Source organism: Anolis sagrei, chromosome 6 (assembly GCF_037176765.1).
Source record: "Anolis sagrei isolate rAnoSag1 chromosome 6, rAnoSag1.mat, whole genome shotgun sequence".
In the NCBI taxonomy this organism is placed as follows: domain Eukaryota; kingdom Metazoa; phylum Chordata; class Lepidosauria; order Squamata; family Dactyloidae; genus Anolis; species Anolis sagrei.
In genome coordinates this window covers 109,653,062-109,665,068 of record NC_090026.1, presented here as the reverse complement: position 1 = coordinate 109,665,068, position 12,007 = coordinate 109,653,062, and the positions used below count along the sequence as shown (strand labels likewise).

General features: G+C 43.8%; 1 protein-coding gene across 4 annotated transcripts in view; it reads right to left on the bottom strand.

Annotated features, from left to right (window-relative positions):
* The window catches only part of MYO3A (myosin IIIA), a 139,791-nt gene that overhangs the window by 118,669 nt on the left and 9,115 nt on the right, over nucleotides 1-12,007 (bottom strand). For 2 of the 4 annotated variants that reach the window (XM_060782427.2, XM_060782428.2), the window contains exon 1: nucleotides 2,705-2,938. The exons of 1 other annotated variant lie outside the window; for it this stretch is intronic. The gene's annotated coding sequence lies outside the window, so the exon portion shown is untranslated. Of the gene's footprint in view, nucleotides 1-2,704; nucleotides 2,939-12,007 lie in introns of those variants that run through there. One more of the 4 variants, XM_067470339.1, reaches the window with a different exon arrangement.

The following is a 12,007-nucleotide window of genomic DNA, read 5'->3' as shown; positions in this document are numbered from 1 at the left end:
GGACTAAACTTCAGGAAAGAATGCTTCTGCAACATGGTCATACAGCCCAGAAAACTCACAACCCTATAAACAAACTGCTTGCTGCAATACATTTTATGACCAGCTGAAAGATAACATTACAAGTGTACACCCCTATTATGTGAGAAGCAGCTTGACCACTTAAACATGAATTAAGTTTGTTTCCTGTTAGTCACTGAAAAGGCATAAGAGAGATATTGTTTTAAGATATATATTTCAAGTTCAACCTGATCTTTCAGGTGGAAGAAAAGATACCACACAAGCAACAAGAGCACCACTAAATGTAGAAAGTTTGCACTCATTCTAACCAAGGAGAGATTTACTATCAAAGGTTTGCTCCAAATCTCTGCATCTAAAAAAATATTTACTTAGAACCAAACTCGCTCTGATCTCTCTGCTACACACACATGTGAATACAAAAAAGGGGCCACCCAAACTTTCACAAAATATGTTGTTGAAGGCTTTCATGGCTGAAATCACTGGGTTGCTGTGAGTTTTCTGGGCTGTATGGCCATGTTCCAGAAGCATTATCTTTTGACATTTTGCCCACATCTATGGCAGGCATCCTCAGAAGTTATGATGTCTGTTGGAAACTAGGCAAGTGAGGTTTATATAACGGTGGAATGTCCAGGGTGGGAGAAAGAACTCTTGTTAGTTGGAGGAGAGTGTGAATGTTGCAATTGATTGCCTTGATTAGCATTGAAAAACCTTGCAGCTTCAAGGCTTGGCTGCTTCCTGCCTGGGGAATCCTTTGTTGGGAGGTGATTAGCTGGCCCTCATTGTTTCCTGTCAGGAATTCCTCTGTTTTTGAGTATTCTTTCTTTACTGTCCTGATTTTAGAATTTTTTAAAATACTGGCAGCCAGATTTTGTTCATTTTCATGGTTTCCTCCTTCTTGTTGAAATTGTCCACACTGCAACAATAATATGTTTCATGCCTATGTCTATGTTTGATGGCTTTTATAGTTTTAATGGTTTTAATCCACAGTTATATGTTATTGATTTAGATATGTGATATTTTTGAGTATGTTTTCTTTAATGTCCTGATTTTAGATTTTTTTAAAAATACTGGCAGCCAGATTTTATTCATTTTCATGGTTTCCTCCTTCCTGTTGAAATTGTCCCACACTGCAACAATAATATGCTTATGTCTATGTTTGATGGTTTTTTAAAATAGTTTTAATGGTTTTACTCCACAGTTATGTTATTGATTTAGATATGTGATTTTTTTTATATGTGAGATATTGAATTTGCCATTTATTATGTTGTTGTAAACTGCTTTGAGTTCCCCAAGGGGTGAGAAAAGCGGTATAGAAATGCTGTTAATAATAATAATAATAATAAATGCAGACTGTGCAAGGAAGCTGATGAAACCATGGATCATATCCTCAGCTGCTGCAAGAAAATCACACAGACAGACTACAAACAAAGACACAACTCTGTGGCACGAATGATTCACTGGAACTTATGTCACAAGTACCACCTGCCAGTAGTAAAGAACTGGTGGGATCATAAACTTGCAAAGGTAGTGGAAAACAAACATGCAAAGATATTGTGGGACTTTCGAATCCAGCGTGACAAAGTTTTGGAACACAATACAACAGACATCACAATTGTGGAAAGGAAAAAAGTTGGGATTATTGATGTCACCATACCAGGTGACAGCCGAACTGACGAAAAACAACAGGAAAAACTCAGCAGTTATCAAGACCTCAAAAGTGAACTGCAATGGATCACCACAGGTGATCCCAGTGGTGATCGGCACATTGGGTGCCATGCCAAAAGACCCCAACCAGCATTTGGAAACAATAAACATTGACAAAATCACCATCTGTCAACTGCAAAAGGCTACCTTATTTGGATCTGAACGCATCATTCGAAAACACATCACACAGTCCTAGATGCTTGGGAAGTGTTCGACTTGTAATTTTGTGATATGAAATCCAGCATATAGATCTGGTTTGCTGTGACATACTGTGTTTTTGTGTCAGTAAAATAATAATAATAATAATAATAATAATAATAATAATAATATGGCCATACAGGCCGGAAAACTCACAGCAAACCCAGCTTCAGAAAATATTATGAATGAGTTGAATGGGGTGGGGAGAGACCTTTCAAGGCACAGGAAAGCTGCACAGGATCATGGGAGTCCAAACCCTCTCCTTTCCTGCCAATTCCAAAAGAGCCAAACCATTTTCCTTTGGCCCGGTCCCATTCCGGACTGGGTCCCAACAAGAGATGTGAAAGTGGAGGATCCCCAAGGTCTGCACTAAGCCCGATCAAGGAAGGAAGGAAGCCTCACTGGCCGAAAGAGCAGCCTCTCCTTCCCACTCCTTGCCCTTTCTGTGATCAACAGGTGCATCTACACCAGGTATGGGCAAACTTTGGCCTTCCAGGTGTTTTAGACTTCAACTCCCACCATTCCTAAGAGCCTCAGGTCCTTTCCTTTTCCCCCTCAGCCACTTAAGCGGCTGAGGGGGAAAAGGAAGGGACCTGAGGCTGTTAGGAATGGTGGGAGTTGAAGTCCAAAACACCTGGAAGGCCAAAGTTTGCCCAGGTCTGTTTTAGCCGGCAAAGAGTGCCTGTGCCTTATCAAACTACATTCCCGACAATTGCAAAGCAGCTAACAGCAGTGTCGGGCTGCACCCATTCTCCCGTGCGGATGCCCTCCTCCACCTCCTTACCGTGTTTGCTGCGGGGGCGCCGCCTTCCCTTGTCTCGCGTGGAAGGCGCTCGGACCTTCTTCTGCTTCTTCCCGGGCAAGCGGACCCATCCAGCCACCGCCCCTCCGAGGCGGGATCCTTCGCGAAAGAGAGAGGATCGGGCTCTGCGCGCTCTTGGCCGCCGCCTCGCCTCCCTCGCCCCGCCTGCCTTCGCGCCCTCCAGACGCAGGCGCTTCTTTCCCCTTCAAGGTCAGAGCCAGGGCAGGTCCCTCGGCTTCACCTCCAGGGATGCCCCGTCTCGCTTGGACCCCGCCCTTGCCGAGGAAGCAACAGGGCGGCCCACCTTCGCCCCGGTCTCTCGCCCAAACGATCCCCGCTTTCCCTCCTCTCTTTCGTGGCTGTTAAGGTGGCAACCGACGACCTGCGGAGAGGCCAGCCCAAAACTCTGCCTTCCCAGCCACGCTGCTCCCACTCTCCTTCCAGCTGGCTCTTTCTGCCTTGGTGCTTTCTGCCTTGGAGCTTTCCAAGCATTTCACCTCCCTGATACACTTTTTTAGGCAGGCATCATTGCGCAACACAGTCATTCAGTCAATGGCCAACCCCATAAATGTTTCTTTTCAAGCACCTATAGAGAGATATAGGGCCATGTTCTAGAGGCGTTTCTCCTGACGTTTCGCCTGCATCTATGGCAAGCATCCTCAGAGGAAAATGGGTTTATATATCTGTGGAATGACTGGGGTGGGGCACAGAGCTCTCTGCTGAAGCTAGGTGTGAATGTTTCAGCTGACCACCTTCATTAGCATTTGAAGGCCTGGCTGAGCCTGGGAAAATGTTCTGTTGAGAGGTGTTACCTCTGAGGATGCTTGCCATAGATGCAGGCGAAACGTCAGGAGAAATGCCTCTAGAACATGGCCCTATAGCCCGAAAAAACCTACAAGAACCTAGTGAATCCAGCCATGAATGCCTTCGACAATACCTATAGAGAGACTTTGTATTTCTAGGTGCAAAGATGACTGCAGATGCAGACTGTGGCCAGGAAATCAGAAGACGCTTACTTCTTGGGAGGAGAGCAATGTCCAATCTCGATAAAATAGTAAAGAGTAGAGACATCACACTACAACAAAGATCCGCCTAGTCAAAGCCATGGTATTCCCTGTAGTCACCTATGGATGTGAGAGCTGGACCTTAGGGAAGGCTGAGCGAAGAAAGATCGATGCTTTTGAACTGAGGTGTTGGAGGAAAGTTCTGAGAGTGCCTTGGACGGCGAGAAGATCCAACCAGTCCATCCTCCAGGAAATAAAGCCCGACTGCTCATTGGAGGGAAGGATACTAGAGACAAAGTTGAAGTACTTTGGCCACATCATGAGGAGACAGGAAAGCCTAGAGAAGACAATTATGCTGGGGAAAGTGGAAGGTAAAAGGAAGAGGGGCTGACCAAGGGCAAGATGGATGGATGGCATCCTTGAACTGAACTTGAAGGAGCTGGGGGTGGTGACGGCCAACAGGGAGCTCTGGCTGGTCCATGAGGTCACGAAGAGTCAGAGATGACTGAACGAATGAACAACAACAACATAGAGAGGCCAGCCAAAGCCCTGTCTTCTTAGCCATGCAGCTCCCGCTCCTTCCAGAGGGCTCTTTCTGCCTTTTTAGGCAGGCATCATTGTGCAACACAGTCATTCAGTTTCAATGGCCAACCCCATAACTGTTTCTTAACAAGCACCCACAGAGAGGCCAGCCAAAGCCCTGTCTTCCTAGCCATGCCACTCCCACTCCTTCCAGAGGGCTCTTTCTGCTTTGGCACTTTCTGCTTTGGAGCTTTCCAAGCATTTCATGTCCCTGGCATAGTTTTTAGACAGGCATCATTGCGCAACACAGTCATTCAGTTTTAATGGCAAAATCCATAATTGTTTCTTACCAACCACTTGCAGAGAGACCAGCCCACCTCCTGGCTTGAGGCAGGTTGCAACGTAGCTAAAAACACATCATCATTACAGGCAGTCCTCAAGTTAGGTTCTATGTGTTGTCAAAGGTTCTCATGGCCGGAAACACTGGGTTGCTGTGAGTTTTCCAGGCTCTATGGCCATGTTCCAGGAGAATTCTCTCCTCACATTTCACCCACACCTATGGCAGATATCCTTTGAGGTTGTGAGGATGCCTGCCATAGATGCAGGTGAAATGTCAGGGGACAATGCTTCTGGAGCATGGTCATGCAGCCCAGAAAACACACAGCAACCCAAGATAGGTTATGTAACAACAACAACACTTTATTTGTAAGTAAAGGTAAAGGTTTCCCATGACATTAAGTCTAGTCATGTCCATCTCTGGGGATTGGTGCTCATCTCCATTTCTAAGCCGAAGAGCTGGCGTTGTCCGTAGACACCTCCAAGATCATGTGGCTGGCATGACTACATGGAGCACCATTACCTTCCTGCACAGAGGCGGACCTAGGTAATTTTCAAAGGTAAGCAAACAGTATTTTGGCGCCTCCCCCAACCAATCACTGATATTGTTTTCTGTTCGTTGTGGGAGTTCTGTGTGCCATATTTTGTTCCATTCCATCATTGGTGGAGTTCAGAATGCTCTTTGATGTAGGTGAACTATACATCCCAGTAACTACAACTCACATATGTCAAGGTCTATTTCCCCCCAAGAGTGCTCCTGGGCAAAATCAACTATACTGCAAATGCTTACTTTGCGTAATGGGTTGAGCCGTCCCTGTTCCCGCAGACCAGTACCTATAGATCTACTCAAATTTGCATGTTTTCGAACTGCCAGATTGGCAGAAGCTGGGCCTAATAGTGGGAGCTCACACTGTTCCCCGGATTTGAACCACCAACCTTCCAGTCAGCAAGTTCAGCAGCTCAGCGGTTTAACCTACTGCACCACCAGGGCCCCCCTTTATTTGCATTCCGCTCTATCTCCCCAAGGGGACTCACAGCATATACAGCACAAGGCAAACATTCAATGCCTCGACACAATGAAACACACATACACAGATAAAGGTAAAGGCTTCCCTTTCGTGTCTGGCTTTTTGAGGTGGTGCTTATCTCAATTTCTAAGCCAAAGAGCCAGCTTTGTCTGTAGACACCTCCAAGGTCATGTGGCTCACATGACTGCATGGAGCACCGCTTAGCTTCCTGCCAAGGCAGAACATATTGATCTACTCACAGTTGCATGTTTTTAACTGCTCCAGTGGGAAGGTAACAGCGCTCCATGCAGTCATGCCAGCCACATGACCTTGGAGGTGTCTACGGACAATGCCGGCTCTTTGGCTTAGAAATGGAAATGAGCACCACATCCCAGAGTCAGACACGACTGGACTTAATATCAGGGGGAAACCTTTACCTTTACCTTAAGCTATATAGATCAAAACAAGCACTTTGAATTGTGCCTGGAAACGGGTTGGCAGGCAGTGGGGCTGTTGCAACAATTAAGTTGTATGTTATTCTATCCTTCTTTAGGCAGGTTTACTTGAAAACTTGGCTTATACTTCTTTTAAGTAAAATAAATAAATAAACAACATGGGTGTCATCCCAAAACAAAATGGCAAGCATGGTGGCACAATCTGAAGATCAAGAAACCGAATGATAGCCGCCAAAGGAAAGAGTCAGTCTGAAGTTAAGAAGGCGACATGCCCTTTGCATGCCAAAATAACCTCTCCTGGCTGGGCACCTAAATGGATTTTCTTTTCACAACAAAGACAGAGGTAGTCCCAATGGAAACTTGGCTCTGAGCCATCAAAGCCTTTATAGGTCACAAATACGATGCCTCGGATTGCACTAGAAACCTGCGCTGACTGCACACTAGACGTATCTATCTAGTATTCCTGCAAGTTAAGAATTATTGCTTAGAATTGGATGGAAATGTGACCTGAATCTACTTGGAAGGTCAGATCACTGTTAGGAGGACAAAGATTTCTTAATATTACGTCCAGTAGTTTGACTGTGGGAGAAGCAGAATGAGTTTTCCCCAGCCATCTCCTCTATTATTTTTGCAAAAACAAACAAATGGGAGTGGATTTCTTTTTGTGGAAAAGCTCTGAGTGCCATTCAGTTCCGATACTCAGTATGCCTGGCCGCTGTGACAGTCTGGATGAGGGCGAGCAAATTGAAGTTGAATCCAGACAAGACAGAGGTCTTCCTGGTCAGTCGCATGGCTGAACAGGGTATAGGGTTACAGCCTGTGCTGGATGGGGTTACACTCCCCTTAAAGGCACAGGTTCTCAGCTTGGGAGTCCTCCTGAACTCATTGCTGAGCCTGCAACCTCAGGTAGTGGTGGCTAGGGGGGCTTTTGCACAATTGCCATTTGCACCCATACCTTGTGAAGTCAGACTCGGCCACAGTGGTCTATACTCTTATTACATCTAGGATAGACTACTGCAATGCGCTCTACGTGGGACTGCCTTTGAAGACTGTTCGGGAGCTTCAAATGGTCTGAGAGGCAGCCAGGTTAATAACTAGGCCGGCATACAGGGAGCACACAACTCCCATGTTGTGTCAGCTCCACTGGTTGCTAGTTTACTATCAAGCACAATTCAAAGTGCTGGCTTTGGCCTATAAAACCCTATACGGCCCAATCTACCTGTCCAAACGCATCTCCCTCTATGACCCACGGTTAAAATTAAGATCTTCTGGGGAGGCCCTGCTCTCGGTCCCACCACCGTCATAGGCACAATTGCCAGGGATGAGAGAAAGTTCCTTCTCAGTGATTGCCCCTTGGCTATGAAACTGAGTCTCCTTTGGGGTGAGAAAAATATAAATATTTTAAACAAACAAACAAATAAATAAACACCCTACTGGGCACATAATGGCTTTTGTACCATGTTCTGGTTGATGGAGCTTGGATTTTGCAAGTCTGCCTGTTTGCCACAGGCTTGAATTCCACCTGTGTTATTAACAGCTAGGCAACAGGCAGAGTTTCAGTGTATAGTCAAAGCTCTGTGTCAATGGGTCTGCATGCACAGATTCATGGCTTGAAATATTTGGGAAAAAAATCCACAAAGCAAACCTTGATTTTGCCACCTGCCAAACATGATGCTGATGTATAGGCTTACCTGTACTATAGCCTCCTTTGAGTTAATTGCCATTTTATATAAAGGATGTAATTTTATTACAATATGGTTTATAATGGGACTTGAGCATCCATGGATTTTAGTATCCCTGGGAAGTGCTGGAACCAAACCAGTAGAAACTGAGAAAACACTGCAAAAATATCTGCAGGGGTTTTGCTAGTTACAGAAACTCATAAAAGTTTGGAGTAGTTGCCTTTTAAAAAAAATCATGTCAGAAGCAAATTGAGAATATACTGCAAGTCGCTTCTGGTGTGAGAGAATTGACCATCTGCAAGGACGTTGCCCAGAGGATGCCCAGATGTGTTATCATCATGTAGGAGGCTTTTCTCATGTCCCCACATGGGATGCTGGAGCTGACAGACAGGAGCTCACCCATCTCGCAGATTCAAGTTGCTGACCTTCAGGTCTTCAGGTCAGAAGTTCAGCCGGCATAAGGATTTAATTCATTGCTCCACCGCAGCTCCGGGTAGTTGCCTGAGAAAACATTAGCAACCCTAGTGCTACACAAAGGTCGGTGGTTTGAATCCATGAGATGGGGGTGATTTTCCATCTGTCAGCCTCAGCATCCCATGCGGGGACATGAGAGAAGCCTCCCACAGGATGGAAACATATCTGGGCATCCCCTGAGAAACATCTTTGCAGACAGCCAATTCTCTCACCCAGAAGCTACACAAAAGTTCAGTTTATAAGATGACAGGCAATATTCAAACGCTTCTACAGACTTTCTTGCCACCCAGGCTGCAGATCTGGAGCCAAATCCATAGACACAGCCCCACAAATATCCCTGGGACATGCACTAATCTCTAGAGGATGTTCCAAAGATAGCCATCTGGGGATTTGGATTTGTCGTCTGTTCGCTCTAATTAGGGAATGCAACAAACAGTGTCACAAACAAGATTATATTTTCTGGAGGGCCTATGCCTAGAAGGATAGGTATGATGAGAGAGCAAAAGTTCTGTCGGCACTGGGAGATTCATCCACATACCAAGTCTTATGGCTCCTTCCTAAGGATTGCAAAGTCTAGACTTTGAGATAGTGTTTGTGTTTTTATAAACTGCATAAAATTAAGCCAACAGCAAAATGCTCCTAGCACTCCAGTGGGTTGATATAAGTAATATCTAATTATTTTTTCTGCAAGTGTTGCTCTTTAATGGAATGTGGAACACTTATTGGAGATTCTGTTATGGATTCCTCCACCCTAAGAAGCTAGATTGGCAAATATATAGTCAGGGGTTTCTCTGTACTAGAATCATGGTTGTAGGATTTCTTCTCAAAGGAAAGTGAGGATGGCTAGATGCCTGTTGGATTTCCCAAAGGTGTAACTACTGAAGGCAGCAACAAAATGAGAGCAGAACCTTCCCAAAGATTGATTTTGCCTCTCTACCCATGAAATTTTCCATCAGTTTGCCAAATTTGCAGACAGCGAGACTCTGAAAATCATTATCACCGAGAATTGCTATGTTTGAATTCCCTTGGCCTTGACCTCCTCATCCCTTTTGGATACTGACTTTCTAAATGTTTAATGGACATTTTAAGATATCGCCATGCTATAAATCTGAGGACTGGGGGCAAATATAATTTAGAGGGCAGGATTTTTATTTGTGGAGGTAACTACCTCTTCAAATAAAAGCCGGTACTCGAGTTTCTACTCAGCTACAGAAACTTGGTGACCTTGAGCAAATCAAATCATACTCTCACAGCCTCAGAGGATGGCAAAAAACAATTGCTAAGAAACTCCCATGAAAGTATTACCTTAGGATAACCATAAATCAGAATCAATGGTATATACCCTCTGGGACTTCCACAGGCAAAGCATGTGAATATTTTTCATTCACCCTCCAGGAGCCTAATTATCATAAAGGTACCACATCCTATTTGATCTTGGAAGTCAAGCAGGATCAACCCCAGTTAGCACTTGCATAGCACACCACCAACAAATATCAGGTGCTGTTAGCTATATTTCAGAGGAAGGAACTGGTAAAAACCCCTTTGAGGAGTGCTTGTTTTAAAAAACCCTATGAAAAAGGCAAGGCAGCTTGAAGGCACATAGATTTATACACACTTCCCGAGTTCCTTGTCTGGCAGAAATCCTGAAAATACCCAAGGCATTTTTAAATAGCTAGCATAACTCCTCCTTTTTAAAATGACAACAAAGAAATAAAGTAATCACTGAAGTCATTAGGAGCCCCCAGTGGTGCAATGGGACTGAAGACTGACAGGTCAGAGGTTCGAATCCGGGGAGAGAGTGGATGAGCTCCCTCTGTCAGCTCCAGCTTTCCATGCGGGGACATGAGAGAAGCCTCCCCCAAGGATGGTAAAACATCAAAAACATCCGAGTGTCCCCTGGCCACCATCCTTGCAGACGGGCAATTCTCTCACACCAGAAGCAACTTGCAGTTTCTCAAGTCACCCCTGATATGAAAAAAATTGAAGACATTTTATTTCTCCCTTTCTCAGCCTTATTTCCTTGGTTTTTGGGAGAGAGAGATCAAAGAACCCCAGGTGTCAATTACAGTAATATCTTTTCCTTTTGACTGCAACTTTTCCTATGTTGTTTCTTGAAGGGAGCAATGAGTACTTTTTTTTTTGTCTCACTTTTTGCAGTTTATTAGTTATTCTGAGCATTTTTGCTTAGAAAGTGCATTGCTTAGTAGGAAACCACATTTTTCAAGTAGAAAATAATAATTCTGTACAGAAAAGTTACATGTGTTTTAACATAGGAACATCTATGCAAAAACAACTTTTCTTGTGCAGGCAGTGCTGTTTCTGTACAAAATAATCACGTGTAATGTTTGCACAGAATGACTCTCAAACCATTACAATTGTCTTTGGCCTAGGATTCTGAACAGCATGGTCCCTTGAAACTCAAGGAATTGGAAAAAAAATTCAACAATTTAAAATGTTTTCAAATGTTCTTTCCTATCCCTCCAAGTCGGGCACATTAGAGCCATTGCTGCCTTCTTCACCCTTCATTCCTTTCGATCTAATAATTGCTGTCTATAAAGAAAGCTAGAGAGGCAGGGAGACAAAGAGGAAGTCAGGGAGTCTAAATCTGGCAGAAAACGGTAGTGGTAAAAAAAACCTGGAAGGGACCAAAAGACATTGAGGCTAGATAAAAGGGGCTTTGGGAACTGAATGTGTCCCATGGACTGCATGATTCCCACCCTAGACTGAAATACAATACATCAGACAGGTCGTAGCTGTGTGCCTTCAGGTTGTTTCCAACTTACGGAGTCGATAAGATGAATGTATCATAGGGGTTTCTGAGGCTGAGAGTATGTGACTTGCCCAAGGTTACCCAGTGGGTTTACATGGCCAAGTGAGGGATGCCATAGTCCAACACTCAAATTAATATGCTATGCTGGTTAGATTCAGCTTTTAAAAAGTGAGTTCAGCATTACATTGCCCCCTTTATAGTGCACATCAGGATTCTATGTAAACATTACATCGTTTATCTGTCATTTTAGGACAGCAGGGACGGGGAGCTATTCAGAAGACAGGGCTCTTTGACAGTTTAATCTCTTTCTTTGAAATTTCAGGAGGCAAAATGAATAAATAAATACATTGGAAACTGAAAACAATGAACAGAAGTCAGAGCAGGATGGAAAAGCTTTTCTCTTTTCCAGAAGCAAACAAATGCTTTGGGGGCAAGGGCAGGAAATCTGCTAAATTTTCTCATTGTACTGTTTTAGCAACAATAAAGAAGTACTTGGCATAAATATTCTCCTTCTGTTAAACAATACACCTTGGTGAACATGAAGTAAACCAATATGCATCTGTTTCTTTAAACATTAATTAGTGTAATAGCAAAATAAGTACTGTGTCAGGATGTTATTTGGTGCCAGAGGATAACCTTTTCTTTTACCAAACAAAACAACTTCCTAACTGATTACTCTAAATATTTATTCTGATATGTTTGCATTTAAAACAGACTACATATTTATTAAGCAAACTGTGTTAATGGCCATGAAGATTTCCAGAGCAACAACAGAATATAACTACCTGCCCAAAGGCATTTAAGTATTTAAAAATAGATGCAGTAGTAAAAGCAAAAATGGTCTTGAAGGTAGAATTGAGGGCAAATTCAGAAGTTGTATAGTATAGTGTGATAAGGCAGTGGGTGTGTGTTCAGCAACACACACACACTGCCTTATCACACTATACTATTACAGCACTATATTTCACTCTTACTGCCCAAACGGCACATCTCAAATTTCCATATGATGTTGCCATGGAAGTTAAAGTGGAATAT